Here is an 18,703-nt window from a genome sequence, read left to right as displayed (position 1 = left end):
TAATTTCTCATTTTCCATGTGTTATATTCATGAATTTTGGGTTATATGTGATCCCGACGTGGTTTCAACAAATTGTTGATTGGCGTCCGTGACGACCTTATTAATGGTGTGGGTTGGTCCAGAGGGGAAAAATTCTATATTTTCAAGTTCAAACAAAGCCTAGAACGGAAAATACCAAATTCCTGTTTTTTTGGCAATAAACTATGAATATATATTACCACCGACAAAACAAACTTCATTTATTTAGGGCCTGACTCATCAAATATCCTCCATCAAATGTCAAAGTGTATCTATCATATTGATAACATTTTTTTGTACCTAGTTTCACTTTATTTAGGGCCTTTCAGTACCAACTACTATCTTTGTGGTGTAAGTACCTAGAAATATTCACCATTTTTAGATAATTCCATCTACCCATTTAACCTGAAAGCTTCTTTCTGAGTTATGAGTACCCAAATTAGTTTCCCCACTACATATAGTTCCATATCTTGCAACTTTTATATTCAGACCCCCCCCCCCCCCCCACCCTTCCCTATTTTCTTAGTTTGACAGTCTCTATTCCATGCTACCAATGCTACTTTGCTTTTCTCTTTTGTGCTACTCCGTAAGAATCTCTACATTTTCAATCCACCTCCTTAACCACACTTTGAGAAAGATAAATACTGAAGCCCAATATTTGTGCACTGCAAATAACATATATGTTATTTAAAAATCATGAGTACTATAAATCACATTAATTAACAATTAAAAACATATTAAAATTTGGTGACTTTCAAAATTTTGTATAGGTCACACAAATTAAGATAGAGAGAGTAACACATATATTCTTCAAAATTATGTCAATAGTCCTATAAATCAGAATAATTAACAACTCAAAATATTTTAAGTTATGTAAAAATTTAATGTTCTCTTAATTTGTAACATATAAATCGAAACAAATAAAATAACATATATTGAGCTTGTACTTGCATATGCATAATATGGCAAGAGATGATTTCTGAACAAGCCCATTATAGTTTAAAGGTAAATGATTTACGTTTTTTTCTATTCAAGTTATATCGTCTAATTTTACTCTAGCTCTAAATGTATATGATTTACATTTTTTCAATTCTAGGACATCACTTCTTATTGAAGTAGAGGACATAAAATCCTACAAATATTACTAAAATTGTCCATATAATTTAAAAATGGAAAAATTATAAATGTGCCTACTCCAAATAAAAATAATGTTTTTAAGATTATAATTAAAAATGTCTTATCTTTAAAGCTCAGTAATCTATTAAAGGAAAATTAGAAAATACTTGAATGGAAAAAATGTAACACACGTACCTTCAAAATTGGAAAAAATTTAAAAAATGTAACTTTAGTGAAAAAAAAGTAACTCATGTACCTTTAAAATTGGAGTCAAGCTATATTTTAAGGATTGTAAATCTATAAGAAAAATACACAATAGGAAATTCATTTATATACTTAACTTAACCACAAAATAAAAACAAAAATCATCACCTATAAAAGTGCGCAAATTTCTTCACAAAGTTTCTCAAACCTATTCTATCAGTCATCTTCATTCACCAAACACTTTTTTAATGACACAAACTAATATTATGCACCGAGAAAAGACACAACAAAAGGTGAGAATATCTAAAGCAAACAAACTTTCTATTACAACAGGAGCACACATTGTTATTGTCGCTTATTCCCTGGGTGGCATACCATATGTTTATGATTCCTCTAACAACTTTGACACAATAAATAAGCTCCTCAATTATGCGAAGGCTTCTGCAGTCAAAGGGGGTCATTGATTTGATTGACTTTAGGAAAGGATTTATCTATTTTTTTTAATCTTATTTAGTATTAGTTAAGAGAAATTATCACCCAGTTTATGAGTGATCATTTCTCTTAACTAATACTAAAAAGATAAAACAAATAGATAATCCTTCTTTAAAGGCAATCAAATTATTGACCCCATTTGACTATAGAAGCCTTCACATCATTGAGGAACTTATATATTGTGTCAAAGCTGTTGGAGGAATCATAAACATATTGTATGCCACCCTGGGAATAAGTGACAACAGCAACATGTGCTCCTGTTCTAATAGAAAGTTCGTGTTCTTCCTTGACAACACTTGCCCATAGCTTTTTTGAAGCTACAAAGCGTTTTGCTTTAGATATTATCACCTTCTGTTGAGTCTTCTGTCGGTGCATTTTCTTAATTGGTGTCATTACAAAAGTGTTTGGTGAATGAATATGGCTTGACAGAATAGGTTTGAGAAACTTTGTCAAAAAATTGTGCACTTTATAGGTGACGATCTTTGTTTTTATTTCGTGGTTAAGTTAAGTATATAAATGAATTTCTTATTATGTTTTTTTCTTAGAGAATTACAATCCTTAAAATATATTTTGACTCCAATATTAAAGGTACATGAGTTAAATTGTTTCCATTCAAGTAACATTTTTTAATTTTTTTCCAATTTTGAAGGTACATGAGTTACATTCTTTCCATTCAAGTCTCTTCTAATTTTCCTTTAATATATTACTCCGCTTTAAAGATAGGATATTTTTAATTATATTCTTAAATCTTTATTTGATTTAGAGTAGGCACATTCGTAATTTTTCCATTTTTGAATTATATTGACAATTTTAGCAATATTTGTAGGATTTAATGTCTTCTACTTCAATATGAAGTGATGTGCTAGAATCGAAAAATGTAAATCATGTATATTTGGAACTAGAGAAAAATCCGATGATATAACTTGGATTAAAAAAAACGTAAATCATTTACCTTTAAATGGTGTGTGGTTGTTTGGCGGCGAAAACATCAGCATTTTCAAATTCAAACAAGGCACACAGTGGCAATGTAACGACCCAAGAGCACCCCCTAGCCGTTACATGTGTATTCGACCTCTCAGAGGTCATATACAAGCCGTAGCATTCATTCATTGCATAGATCATAAAAATCCCTAAGAATTTAAAACTTTTATTCAATAAAACTGTAAGACTTCAAGAGTCATCATCATTTGAAAACATCAATACGCAAGCGGAACTACTAAGTCTCTTTAGCCAATCTTAGACAAGATCTTAAAATGTACTAAGGGACACGACCCTTTACAAATGAAAATGATACTTAAGTATCTATTACAATGAATAAGAAACTTCTAAACATAGTCCTCGAATCTTGAGGACATACGAAAGACTTGGAAGAGTAAAGCAATCCAAGCAACTCCAAAGCACAATCTCCTACTAGTTACCACAACCTACACTTGTAGTAAAATAGAGGAAAGGGGTTAGTACAACACATGTACTAAGTATGAGGATATGCAAAGCATGCTAAAAAGGACATTTGTGTGGAAGTTATGCTTTCATGCCATTTTGATAAAATCTCATGAACATCAACACAATAGGCACCTTACAAGTCACAACCAACAATACAAAGTCACATGCTTCACAATACCTCATAAACATACATAACCCATTTACCTTTACCTTCTTGCCTTGGACCTCCACCTTAAGTAATCCTTAAGGAATACCTTTGTGCAATGTATGGGCAACGTCCCATACCATCACCCATACTAAGGTACCACCTTAAGGTCACACAAAGTGCACTTATTATGCATACCTCAACCTTCACCAATTAATCACATAAGACATAACCACATAGGCCAACACGTCACTTCATAAAGCTAGAACACCCATGAAATGTCATCCCAAGACTCACCTAAGTAAGACATGGTGAGGCAGCCCATACTACCTCTCCATACCACACCCAAGTGATCCTTAAGGCTACACAAGACAATCTCCATTCACCTCTCTACATATATCGTTGAATCAACTTAATGCATTTAGACAACTTCATTCACTAATGACATAAGATCATCACATACAATCAATTCAACATAAGCACTTACATTCAATTCATTATGACTCACTCTCACATTATCATGCTCAAAGACCAACGCCTTCATTAATTAGCCCAAAGAGACTCATTCATTCATTATCATTACTAAGAGACACCAAGATCTCCCTTAAATGTCTACTTGTGCAATGTATATATGATGTCCCATTCCACCACCTATCCTAAGTAGTACACCCTTAAGAGACCTTAGTTCATTCATTCATTAATGTGGGGAAAGAGCCTTAACCGACATAGACCATGAAGCTTGACATGGAATCCCGGTAGTAGCCTTACCGGATAAGGGATCCCTACTTGCCTAAGGTAGGGTCATTCTTTTTGCCTTTACGTGGTAGAGACCACTAGCTAGTCCTATGTGGGCACATAGTTAAGAGATAGAAGGATTTCTTCTAAGTACTCTCATCTCAACTTACGAAGGAGCACCCATCTTAAGGTTTGCTACTAAAGACTTACATCTCAACTAACGAAGGAGTATCCACCCATCTTCATATCCTCTCGGTGCTAGACATTACTCCCCCACGGAGTTGGACATTCATTCCATTCATTTATTTAGGGATAAGGATTGCTACTAAGTACTCTCATCTCAACTCACGAAAGAGTACCCATCTTAGCCCAACATTCATTCATTTAGGTATAAGGATTGCTACAAAGTACTCTCAACTCAACTCACGAAGGAGTACCAATCCTAGCCCAACATTCATTCATTTAGGGAAGCTCTTGGATTCAAAGATGAGAAAACCTTTCATCTTGGAACCCCATTCATTTAAAGGAGTACTTTATGAGACTATCCTTACAATAGACCCAACTTTCATTCATTAGCATTAAATCCCATTCTTTTCATTCATTCTCACATTCTTTCATTCTTTTCATTCATTCTTAACTAGGTGTGAGAGTAGGTAAACATAGTCTATTCTAGCCTCACCTTCATTATAAGTCATTCAAAGAAGACAACAACCAAGTATAACACATAGTCTCTACACAAGGTCACCTTTCATGCTCTTAGACCATACACAAATTCACATCATATCACATTACCTCACATAATCAACATTACTCAAAACAACAATCATCCAAACCTTTGTGATTAATTTTACTTAGGAATTTGAAGAGAAATCAGTAGGAACCCATCCCTTAGCTTGAAGCTTCATCAATGTCTTCCATGGAGTTCTAGAGAGAGAATTTATTTGAGAGGGTAGGTTTAATTTGGATAATGAGGTTTAATTCTAGGTTTTGGGGTTTTAACCACTTAAAATACACTACAATAGGTAGAATAACCGTTTATAATAATTCCCCAAAGTACCCAAACTACCCCTCACTTAGTTGGACCTTTTAAACAAGTCAAACTTGAGTTTTATTTTCGTAGATTTCATCTGGAACCAAGTCCGCGACACGGACCAAACTTTTGGCCCTTGGTGGAGCTAGTCCGCGATGCGGACATGGTCCCTCCATGAGCAAGTTCAAGTTGCCTTGGAAGCTTGTTTGGCCAAGGATGAGGGTCCTCCCCGGGGACCCTTAGGGTGGTCCCGGGGTGTCGTACCCAAACGTTTTTACCCTAAAAACATTTATTAAGACACTAGGGTCACCTCCAATGATTTTAGACTCCAAACAACACATAAAAAGATGAACAACATACTAGAACACACCAACACGTAAAAGACTAGTTTCCGAACATCTTAGTTGTCCCTTGACGTTTGACTTCCAAACTCTTTAAAACTGACTAAAAAGGCTATTCTTCATTATTTTAATAAGTTATTAATGCATAAAACCAATGTGAGGCTCATTTTGAGGGGCGTTACAATATCCCCCACTTGGGAACATTCCCCCTTGAATGACACTTCAAACATTATAGAGTAAAGACTCTAGGACTAGCAGCCCACAACAAGCATGTAATATCATTACTACAGCACACATCAAGGAGGAAACATCAACTTCACATAAAAAGCATTATAACAAGACTTTCATGAAATTCAAGGAAGTAGGAATAACATCTACCACTCAATGTGTACAAAACCTTACCATTTCTCATTTGTTTGGATGAAATTCCTTCTCCATAGCATATCATGCTCATTACAACATATTTAGGCTCACCTTACAATTTCTCTCAAAAGCATAATCATGTAACATCAAGATCACATCAAGGCATGCTCAACTATGTATATCATGGAGCAATTTAAACAATTCTTCATAAATGCATAGAAATCATGAGGGACATAATCAAGAAAACTCATTTATTTACTTAAACAAGAATTTAACTAAAATATGCACATCATAAAGAGAATATGAATACTCAATTCACATAAGACTCCAACATGCAACCTGCTACTAAGAACTCTTTGTTTCAAGCTTGAATTAGAATAAAAGGAAAAGATAAGGATATCAACAACCTTACTACTCAACTCATCATCCCCCACTTGGGGTAAACCCATCTAAGGTTATCATCAAACAACAAAAAATATTGACTTACCTTCATTTGTTCCCTTATCCTTGTTAGCTTGAAGCATATAGAAACGGTTCCTCTTAGGAGCATTTGGATCCGGGCCATCATGAGAACCTTGATTGGTCTCTTTCCCTTTCGGCTTAAGTGTAGGGCAATCTCTCATCTTCTGACCCTTACTCCCACATCCAAAGCATCCATCCGTTCCGGCAAGACACTTGCCCAAATGTTGCTTTCCAAAGTAGCATACCTAGGCCTCTCAAAAGTAGAACCACCTCCATTCCCTCTTTGAGGTTTAGGGTTAGACACCCTATCATTATTGACCATTGAAGAATCTTGGTTATAGAACCTCTTCTTTGACCTAGATTGGTTTTGTTCATCCAGCCTAGCCCTCTTCATATCTCTATTCATCTTCCTAAGCTTCGTCTTCTCAAGTTGTTGAGCATAAACCATAAGCCTAGAGATATCCATATCATGATGGAGCATGGTCGTACGACACTCTTCTTCAACCAAACCGAAAACCCCTATCACAAACTTATTCATTCTAGCACTAGAATTTGCTACTAAGGTAGGAGCATACTTAGAGAGTTGGATAAACTTCAGAGAGTATTCCTTCACACTCATATTCCCTTAACGTAGGTTCATGAACTCAACCAACTTTTGCTACCTCAACTCTAAGGGGAAAAAGCTATCAAGAAAGGTCGTCTTAAACACTCCCCAATCTATTGGGTCAGCCCCTATGGGTCTCTCATCCCTCTATTGCTCAAACCACACTTGAGCTACATCCATGAGTTGGTAAGAATCCAACTCCGCGTCTCCCTAGGAGTCACTCCCATTGCATCCACAATCTTAATCACCTCATCTACAAAGTTTTGTGGGTCCTCATCCACCTTAGAACCAAATAAGGTAGGAGGGTTCATCCTTGTGAAATACCTTAACCTTGAGGCCACGGTACTCTCAATAGCATAAACCCTAGGCCTCACATCTCTATTTGCTTGAGTAGTCATGGCACGGGTCAGGGAGACAAAAAATCCCCTCTAATCTCCCTATTAGTCATATCCGGGGTAACCATCGGAACCACATTCTCTTGCCCACCTAAAGGAGCTTGGCCACCGTGCACTCCTTGGGGAGGAACTCCCCCATCATCTATCTCCTCTTTCGCTCTCCTCCGGTTAGCCCTCGTATTCATATCCTATAAACACAAGAGAAGGATTAGGAAAAGGACACTTATAGACCAAACTCTAAGGCACGACATCAAGAATACTGAAAGAAAGTGAAACTTCTATCGTTCTATAGCCTCTCGCTCATAGATGTGTCGCGACTCACACAGATGAACAAGACTCTACTAGACGTGGCTTTTTAGACTTTAAGCCTAAAAGTAATCTTTAAAACCTTATGCTCTGATACCAAGTTTGTAACGAACCGAGAGCACCCCCTAGCCGTTACATACGAATTCGACCTCTCCGAGGTCTTATACAAGCCTTAGCATTCATTCATTGCATAGATCATAAAAATCACTAAGAATTTAAAACTTTTATTCAATAAAACCATAAGACTTCAAGAGTCAACAACATTTGAAAACATCAATATGTAAGCGAAACTACTAAGTCTCTTTATCCAATCTTAGAAAAGAACTTAAAACGTACTAAGGGACACGTCCCTTTACAAATGAAATGAAACTTAAGTGTCTATTACAATGACTAAGAAACTTCTAAACATAGTCCTCGAATCTTGAGGACCTACCAAAGACTTGGAAGAGTGAAGCAATCCAAGAAACTTCAAAGCACAATCTCCTCCTAGTTACCACAACCTACACTTGTAGTAAAATAGAAGAAAGGGGTTAGTACAACACACGTACTAAATATGACGATATGCAAAACATGTTAAAAAGGACATTTGTGTGGAAGTTATGCTTTCATGCCATTTTGATAAAATCTCATGAACATCAACACAATGGGCACCTTACAAGTCACAACCAACAATACAAAGTCATATGCTTCATAATACCTCATAAACATACATAACCCATTTACCTTTACCTTCTTGCCTTGGACCTCCACCTTAAGTAACCCTTAAGCAATACCTTTGTGCAATGTATGGGCAACGTCCCATACCATCACCCATACAAAGGCACCACCTTAAGGTTACACAAAGTGCACTTATCATGCATACCTCAACCTTCACCAATTAATCACATAAGACATATAAGCACATAAGCTAACAAGTCACTTCATAAAGCTAGAACACCCATGAAATGTCATCCCAAGACTCACCTAAGTAAGACATGGTGAGGCAGCCCATACTACGTCTCCATACCACACCCAAGTGATCCTTAAGGCTACACAAGACAAGCTCCATTCACATCTCAACATAAATCGTTGATTCAACTTAATGCATTTAGACAACTTCATTCACTAATGACATAAGATCATCACATACATTCAATTCAACACAAGCACTTACATTCAATTCATTATGACTCACTCTCACATTAGCATTCTCAAAGACCAACGCCTTCATTAATTAGACCAAAGAGACTCATTCACTCATTATCATTACTAAGAGACACCAAGATCTTCCTTAAATGTCTACTTGTGCAATGTCTAGATGATGTCACATTCCACCACCTATCCTAAGTAGTAGACCCTAAAGAGACCTTAGTTCATTCATTCATTAATGTGGGGAAAGAGCTTTAACCGACATAGACCATGGAGCTTGACATGGAATCCCGGTAGTACCCTTACCGGATAAGGGATCCCTACTTGCCTAAGGTAGGGTCATTGTCTTAGCCTTTACATGGTAGAGACCACTAGCTAGTCCTATGTGGGCACATAATTAAGGGATAGAAGGATTGCTTCTAAGTACTCTCATCTCAACTTACGAAGGAGCACCCATTTTAAGGGTTACTACTAAATACTCACATCTCAACTAACGAATGAGTATCCACACATCTTCATATCCTCTCGGTGCTAGACATTACTCCTCCACGGAATTGGACATTCATTTCATTCATTCATTTAGGGATAATGATTGCTACTAAGTACTCTCATCTCAACTCACGAAGGAGTACCCATTCTAGCCCATCATCCATTCATTTAGGGAAGCTCTTGGATTCAAAGATGAGAAAACCTTTCATCTAGAAACCCCGTTCATTTAAAAGAGTACTTTATGAGACTATCCTTACAATAGACCCAACTTTCATTCATAGCATTAACTCCCATTCTTTTCATCCATTCTCACATTCTTTCATTCTTTTCATTCATTTTTCACTAGGTGTGAGAGTAGGTACACATAGTGTCTCCTAGCCTTACCTTCATTATAAGTCATTCACAGAAAACAACAGCCAAGTATAACACATAAAGTCTCTACACAAGGTCACCTTTCATGCTCTTAGACCATACACAAATTCACATCATATCACATTACCTTCACATAATCAACGTTACTCAAAACAACAATCATCCAACTTTACCTACAAGGCCATGATCACAACAAGTTTATAAAGTAAACACCTCCCCACTTTCAAAGGGATCAAACCTCACAATTGTAACATCTACTACACATGCACACACACACACACACACACATATATATATATATATATATATATATATATATATATATATATATATATAATACTAGAATCAATAATATATTCACAACTTCATCATTATCATTAACTTTAGGTCACAATTGCCCATTCAAGGCCAACATCCAATATAACACAATTGACCATCAATTCCTCATAATTTAATATAGAACAATACATAAATCAATAGCCCATAACAATCTTCACATTAATATCACATTATTAGCTCATAATCAATAGACCCACTTTAGACCCAAAATTAGGATTTTCAGATATGCAAGGGTTCATGGAGCTTTTGATCTTAAAATCATAAATATTAGCATAAATCATCATTTTAAATTATTTCATGCAAGAACCCAATCTTAGAATTGAAATTGGGGTTTTTAGTGTTTTTGAAAAACATTGAAATCACTTTGATTGGAAGGAGAGTCAAAGATAAAATCCCCATACCATTGTGATTAATTTTCCCTAGGAATTTGAAGAGAAATCAATAGGAACCCATCCCGTAGCTTGAAGCTTCATCAATGTCTTCCATGGAGTTCTAGAGAGAGAATTTATTTTAGAGGGAAGGTTCAATTTGGATAATGAGGTATAATTGTAGGTTTTGGGGTTTTAACCACTTAAAATACCCTAAAATATGTAGAATAACCATTTATAATAATTCCCCAAATTACCCCTCACTTAGTTGGACCTTTTAAACTAGTCAAACTTGAGTTTTATTTTCATAGATTTCATCGGGAAAAAAGTCCGCGACGCGGAGGTGTTCCCACAAATTTCTGGAAGTTAAATTTTGAGGAAGAAGAGTCTGCGACATGTCCGCGACGCGGACCTAATGTTTGGCCCTTGGTGGAGCAAGTCCGCGACGCGGACATGGTCCCTCCATGAGCAACTTCAAGCTGCCTTGGCTGCTTTTTGGCCAAGGGTGGGGGTCTTCCCCGGGGACCCTTAGGGTGGTCCCGGGGAGTCATACCCGAACGTTTTGACCCTAAAAACATTTATTAAAAACTAGGGTCACCTCCACTGATTTTAGAGTACAAACAACACATAAAAACATTAACAACATACTAGAACACACCAACACGTAAAAGACTAGTTTCCGAATGTCTTGGTCGTCCCTGGACGTTTGACTTCCAAAATCTTTAAAACTGACTAGAAAGGCTATTCTTCATTATTCTAACAAGTTATTAATGCATAAAACCCATGTGACACTCTACTTTATCCTACTTCATTTTGAGGGGTGTTATAGAGAAATACAATTTTTTTCCATTTTATCGTGTTTATTAGCGCATGGATCTAGCGTCTTGGACTACCCAAAATATTTTTTCTGAAAAAACTTTATGAGTTTGATCCCACCGTTTATTTGTCCAATTTTTTTTGTGGGTGAACGTGATGACCGTATTAATGGTGTGGCTTGGTTCAGAGTGGATAACGTCTGTATTTCAAGTTCAAACGAGGCTCAAAATGGGAAATACTAAATTTCTCATTTTACCTGTGCAATAGTCCATGGATTTTGGGTTATATGTTATCCCGACGTAGTTTTGGACAAATTATTGATTGGTGTCCGTGACGACCTTATTAATGGTGTGGATCGGTCCAAGGGGGGAAACATCTATATTTTCAAGTTCAAACAAAGCCTCGAATGGAAAATACCAAATTCCTATTTTTTTGGCAATAAAATATGAATATATATTACCACCAACAAAACAAACCACATTTATTTAGGGCCTGCCTCATCTAATATCCTCCATCAAATGTCAAAATGTATCTATCCTGATGATACCAATTTTCCGTACCTAGTTTCAGTTTATTTAGGGCCTTTCAATACCAGCTACTATCATTTGGTGGTGTATGTACCCTGAAATATTCATCATTTTAAAGATAGATTCCATCTACCCACTTAACCTGAAGAGCTTCTTTCTAAGTTATGAGTACCCAAATTAGTTTCCCCACTACAGCATAGTTCCATATCTTGCAACTTTTTATATTCAGACCCCCCCCCTCCCATTTTATTAGTTTGACAGACTCTATTCCATGCTACCAATGCTACTTTGCTTTTCTCTTTTGTGCTACTCCGTAAAAAATCTCTACATTTTCTATCCACCTCCTTAACCACACTTTGAGGAATGATAAATACTGCAGCCCAATATTTGTTCACTACAATAAATCACAATAATTAATAGTTAAAAACATATTATATATAAAATATTATAGTGTGGATGTCCATTACACCAAGAAGTTACTCTCACCCATTATCTCCATTACTTTCCTCCATTATGAAGATAACCATAACCCCCATAACCTCCAACTTTATTACCATTATTCTTGTAACATTTCATTTTCATAACCTCCACCATGATATTCATGTTAATTTCATGTTTATGACTAACCTTTTATATGCCTCTTTGTTACACTACAAATAGAGGCATAAGGGTTCATATTGTAGACACTTGAAGACTTGGAATAATAAGAAAAGCTCTCATCTCTTGTCTCCCTTTTTCTATTGCTTTCATCTTCTATATTTCTTGTCTTATTTTGCTTTAGTTTTACAACACATTATCATCACGATTGTTCTACTATTGAAGGATTGAAGCAAAGTAAATATAAAGAAGGTAAAAATATTTGTGTTTATTTTTCTCTTGGAAACAAGGTAAATTACTAGATAATCTATTTTATATTTTACTTTTGATTATGCATCATTAGTTTTCTTACCATCTCAAAATCATATGAGTCCAGCAAGTTGCTTTTACTTTGAGTAAACTTTTAATTTGATCACTTATATATTTAAAAAGTATAATTAGTTTTGTAAGTTAATAATTTGTAAAGAAATTGTTTTTTATGATCTTGTTTTATTAAAAGATAAGTTATTGAGTTATGTGGCATATACATATTGATTGGATTATCATTATTGGTTACTTTTGTACATCTTTATTTTTCTTTATCTAAACATTTACTTGTTGAGTTATTAATATATTATTTGTACTAACAAAGTTTGTTTTGTGGCTATTTTAAAATGGTTAGTAAATTATGTTTATCTTCATAACAATGTTGAGAGGGACTATTAAAATGTTTTAATTTATTTTAACTTGGGACTTTTATATGGTTCCAACATGTTGTTCTAATTAATTAGTTTTGTTCATTTTTACTCAATTTTATGTCAAATTCATATTATATTTATGGTATTCAATATTATTTTTTGGTAATGCATTTGGTTTATTAGGACGGTTAATTCAAGTTTCACCGCACCAAGTGGGTAATATATCGAGTAAAATGTGCACCATGATAATAAGAAGTTGGGTTCAAGTCCCATTGATTTATGACCAAAGGCGTCTTTATATGGATAAGACATTGGGTTTCAGTCCTAATGCACTATAGTGATGATATGATGATGACTAACATAAATTTGTATACTTTTGACTGAAAGTCATGAAATTTGCCCAATTAATTTGCACCATTCTCTTATGTAAATGTGGTACCAGTGCATAATATGTCTGGAAAATGACAAGTGGTTGAATGTATGAATATGAGTGGTAAAATGCTAATGGTCATCATTATGGTAATTAAAAGGAAGAACATTATGGGTTCTTAAGATGGTCCTTCAAATGTGAAGGTAATTTTGTCCATCAAAGTGGTATGAAAGGTTATTGGGCACATTATTTCTTAAGATTGTCCTTCAAATATGAATGTAATTTTTATCCATCAAAGTGGTATGAAAAGATATTGGGCACATTGTTGTTGATGCAAGCCAATTTGAAAAGTTTTGTAAATCCTCCATTGAAATAAAGGAATACAAAGTGGTAGTACATTTGGTACATTTGACCTCTTAAATTGATGTTGAAGTGAGTCACATATATTTGATAATGCCAAAGCATGACAATGAGTTTCTGATAAAAACTTATGGAGCATGTGCAAATGGTTGTGGTTCATTTCTTGAAGAGAATGTGACTTGTGTTCACATGGATAAGGATATGCTCATGTATGGCTGGATAAATGTCACATCTAGCCTCTATGAGAGGTTTGAGATATTGAAAAAAATATTTTGACATAAATGATCATTTTGGTCATATACGTTGAGTACTATACAAATATTGTGGTATGTTTTAATATGAACTATTGGAGGACAAAAAAAAGAAATAATTATTTTCTATAAAGGTTGTGGTCATGGCCAAAATAAATGCTATTGTGTGACAACACAAATTTGTCATTGGTTGTCTAGAAATAAGTCTTGCATGTGATAATTTTAACCATGCCAATAATAATAATTTTCTCCTTGAAGGAGATGGTCACCACAAAAATGGTGTTGTTAAATTTGTGGTAGTATACAAAATTAATTGAGAGTTTTGAAAAGGCTAATTTGTTACTATCCGGAGGAATGAAATTGTTCATAATATTGGGGTTGTAGTAAGTCTCAAAACAAACTTCTTAAGTTTCGGAAGAATTGAAAAGAAAAAAATATTATATTGAGACTATAAATTATGGGAGGATTTAATATCTTCAAATTACTACAATCAAAGTAGGTTATAAATATTTACGTATAAGATTACTTGTTTTTTCCCCGTTGTTTGTTGTATACAAATATGTGCATGATGATGGAATCACATGCAAAAGTAAACTAGAAGTTTACTAGAATAACTATTAGTTGGCATAATCGGTTGGCCATTCCGATTCAAATGTGATGCAAACGAAATTGAGAATTCATGTAACAATATGTTTGAAGGAATACAAGATTCTTCAAGAATTCTCTTGTGTTGCTTGTTCTCATGATAAAATGATCATTGTACCAGCTAAGGTTGGGATTGTATCCCCTGAAATTATTTGGAACATATAAAAAGGTGAATATGGGCCCGTTCACCTGCCATGTGGACCGCTTACTATTATGATTTAATAGATGCATCTATGGTATGGTCACCTGTGCATTTGTATCAACTTACAAATTGGTTTTTATAAGGTTGTTTGCTCAAATTTTTAAATTAAGAGCACAGTTCCAAACTATAAAATTATGTTGATAATACTTGTTGGTTTAGCATAAATTGTTTGCCTCCAATTATAGCTAGACCACTAATTATGAGAACAAATCTCTAAAATAAAATTTTGTATGAGATGAGTTTATTTAACATGTATGCATCAAGCCAACAAAGTTCTCCCATCATAATTGATTCAGGGTCAGGAACCAAATAATTTCCATCTAAAAATTTGATGTGTGCACATATGATTTTATTGCTCCACCACACACAAAGATGGATCCCAAATGAGGTTTGGGGTAAATGTTAGATTTTCTAACAGTAGAGGGAGATATGTTTAGCAGCTGAATATTATGTGTGGGGTAAATTATCTAGATCCTCGTTAAAAAAATGTGAACTTGAAGTTCAAGAGATAATTCATTTACAAAATGTTGCAAATAATTTGTCAGATGTATTTGCTGACCCAAAATCTTAATTAAGCTGCAAATGCTCCAATAAATAGTCCTTGAAGGACAGAGTCTATGGTACGCCAGAAGCGTGATAGACCAATCGATTTCGAACGTAAAACTCCTTGAGAAAGGAGATGAGCAAATTGTCAAAATGGTCATGATAATGAGGTAAATGCTTTGAAAGAGCACTATGACATAACGATTCATAAAACCTTGGCAAGGGTTCAGTTACCTGAAAATGATAAAAAATGAAGAGATCTTGATAAGTTATGTCGTATTGGAATCGATATCAAAATGACCGTCAACGGTATCTTTGATATGAAGTAGTACTCAATGCTATAAATGGTTACGAGGATCTTAAATTCACATCTGTCATACAGTGTGGACAGATAAATGATTGGCACTATTCAAGTATATTTTGTTTCACTTAAAAAAGTGATGTTTTTGATCTTATAGTTCATAAGATCAAAATATAATGTTAGTGTGGTACAAATGAATCATTGTGCGAAATTATAACCATAAGATATAAAGTGTAGTTTGTGCCTCGGGGCATAAAAGGTTTTGACAAAAATCTTGACATTATTAAATGGAGATATATTCTCCAGTGGTGGATGCAATGAGACTTGTCTCAGTCTGGCAATAGATGAAATACTTGAATATGCATAATTAATTATTATTATGTCTAACTAGACGATGAAGGTTATATGAAAATCCTTGAAGGATTTAAAAGGTCTTAAAGCAATTCCATTGAGTACCCAATGGTTTTGAAACTGCTTAACACAAAGAAAGAATCTTTTTGATCTCATGAAAATGATTTAAAATGTCATGTATTAGTACAATTGGTGCACTTATAGATTGCTGGTTATGCAAATGTTAGAAGATTATTTGATATACATGACGAAAGTTATGTGAAACGATTGTCATATTATCATTCAAGTTATGACAAGAAACTAACAAAGAAAGTGATTCAACACGTAGAAGATGTATGATTTTCTTTAAGAAGAAACGATGAGCTTCAATAAAATTGAAATGATCAATCTTCGAGTCAGAAACTATTTGATTATGTAGATGCAGAATATTTATTTGATCCGCACAAAGCTCGATCACAAATTACATATGGAGGCACAACAATATCTTGGCATTCAAAGAATCAAACATTAGTAACCACTTCTTCGAATCATGCAGAAATAATATTTATCTATGAAGTAAGTCAGGAGTGTGTTTGGCTGGAATCATAATCTATCATATTCAGAAAATATGTGTTTTTCCTCTGGAAAAAGATATTACAGCCATCATATACGAAAATAATATTGATCTATGATGGAGGATACAATCAAAGGAGATCAAACAAAACATATTTGACCACAATTCTTTTTCACACATGATATTCAACAAAATGGTGAGGTAGATGTTCAAAGACCCGTTCAAGTGATAATCTTGTAAACTTATGCACTAAGGATTGCCAGCATCAATATTTGAGAAGTTGTGATATAAGATTGGAATGCATCGTCTCCGATATATCAAATAAAGTTTTTATCAAGGGGAGAGATATGCGTTGTACTCTTTTCCTTAACCATGGTTTTATCCCAATTGGTTTTCCTGGTACGGTTTTTAACGAGGCAACATTCAAAGCGTATTAAAATATATGTGTACTCTTTTTCCTTCACTGGGATTTTTTCCCACGGGGTTTTTAACTAGTAAGGTTTTGACGAGGAATATTATCTATGGACATCCATGGGGGAGTGTTATAAAATATTATATTATGGATGTCCATTACACCAAGAAGTTACTCTTACCCATTATCTCCATTACTTTCCTCCATTATGAAGATAATCATAACCTCCATAACCTCTAGCTTTATAACCATTTTTCTTGTAACCTTTCACTTCCATAATCTCCTCCATTATATTCATGTTGATTTCATGTTTATGACTAACATTTTTTATGCCTCTATGTTACACTATAAATAGAGGCATAAGGGTTCAAATTGTAAACACTTGAAGACTTGGAATAATAAGAAAAGCTCCCATCTCTTGTCTCTCTATTTCTATTGCTTTCAGCTTCTATATTTCTTGTCTTATTTTGCTTTAGGTTTACAACATATTAAGATTTGTTGACTTTCAAAATTTAGCATATGTCACACAAATTAAGATAGAGAGAGTAACATATATATACTTTAAAATTATGTCAATAGTCCTATAAATTAGAATAATTAACATCTCAAAATATTTTAAAGTTATGTAAAAATTTAATGAACTCTTTTAATTTCTTTTGTAACATATAAATCAAAACAAATAAAATAACATTTATTGAGCTTGTACTTGCATATGCATAATATGGCAAGAGATGATTTCTGAACAAGCCCATTATAGTTTAAAGGTAAATGATTTACGTTTTTTCTATCCAAGTTATATCATCTAATTTTACTCTAGCTCTAAATGTACATGATTGACATTTTTTCAATTCTAGCACATTACTTCTTATTGAAGTAGAGGACATAAAATCCTACAAATAATACTAAAATTGTCCATATAATTTAAAAATAGAGAAATTATCAATATGCCTACTTCAAATCAAAAAAAGTTTTTATGAATATAATTTAAAATGTCTTATCTTAAAGCGCAGTAACCTATTAATGGAAAATGAGAAGATAATTGAATGGAAAAATGTAACTCGTGTACCTTTAAAATTGGAAAAAAGATAAAAAATATAACTTGAGTGGAAAAATACGTAACTCATGTACCTTTAAAATTGGAGTCAAAATATATTTTAAGGATTGTAAACCTCTAAGAAAAATACATAATAGGAAATTCATTTATATACTTAACTTAACCACAAAATAAAAACAAATATCATCACCTATAAAGTGCGCAAATTTCTTTACAAAGTTTCTCAAACCTATTATGTCAAGCCATCTTCATTCACCAAACACTTTTTTAATGACACAAATTAATATTATGCACCGAGAAAACCCTAAACAGAATGTGATAATATCTAAACCAAATCACTTCGTAGCTTTCAAAAAGAAATGGGCAAGTGTTGTCAAGGAAGCACACAAACTTTCTATTACAACAGGAGCTCACGTTGCTATTGTCGCTTATTCCCCGGGTGGCATACCATATGTTTATGAATCCTCCAACAGCTTTGACACAATAAATAACCTCCTCAATCATGCGAAGGCTTCTGCAGTCAAATGGCGTCAATGAATTGATTGCCTTTATGAAAGGATTTATCTATTTCTTTTTATCTTATTTAGTATTAGTTCAGAGAAATTATCACCCAGTTTATGAGTGATCATTTCTCTTAACTAATACTAAATAAGATAAAACAAATAGATAAATCCTTCTCTAAAGGCAATCAAAT

The sequence above is a fragment of the Solanum verrucosum genome, unplaced genomic scaffold (genome assembly GCF_900185275.1).
Source record: "Solanum verrucosum unplaced genomic scaffold, falcon-dt-bn FXZP01000194.1, whole genome shotgun sequence".
Lineage (NCBI taxonomy): Eukaryota > Viridiplantae > Streptophyta > Magnoliopsida > Solanales > Solanaceae > Solanum > Solanum verrucosum.
Note: the sequence above shows the minus strand (reverse complement) of the source record.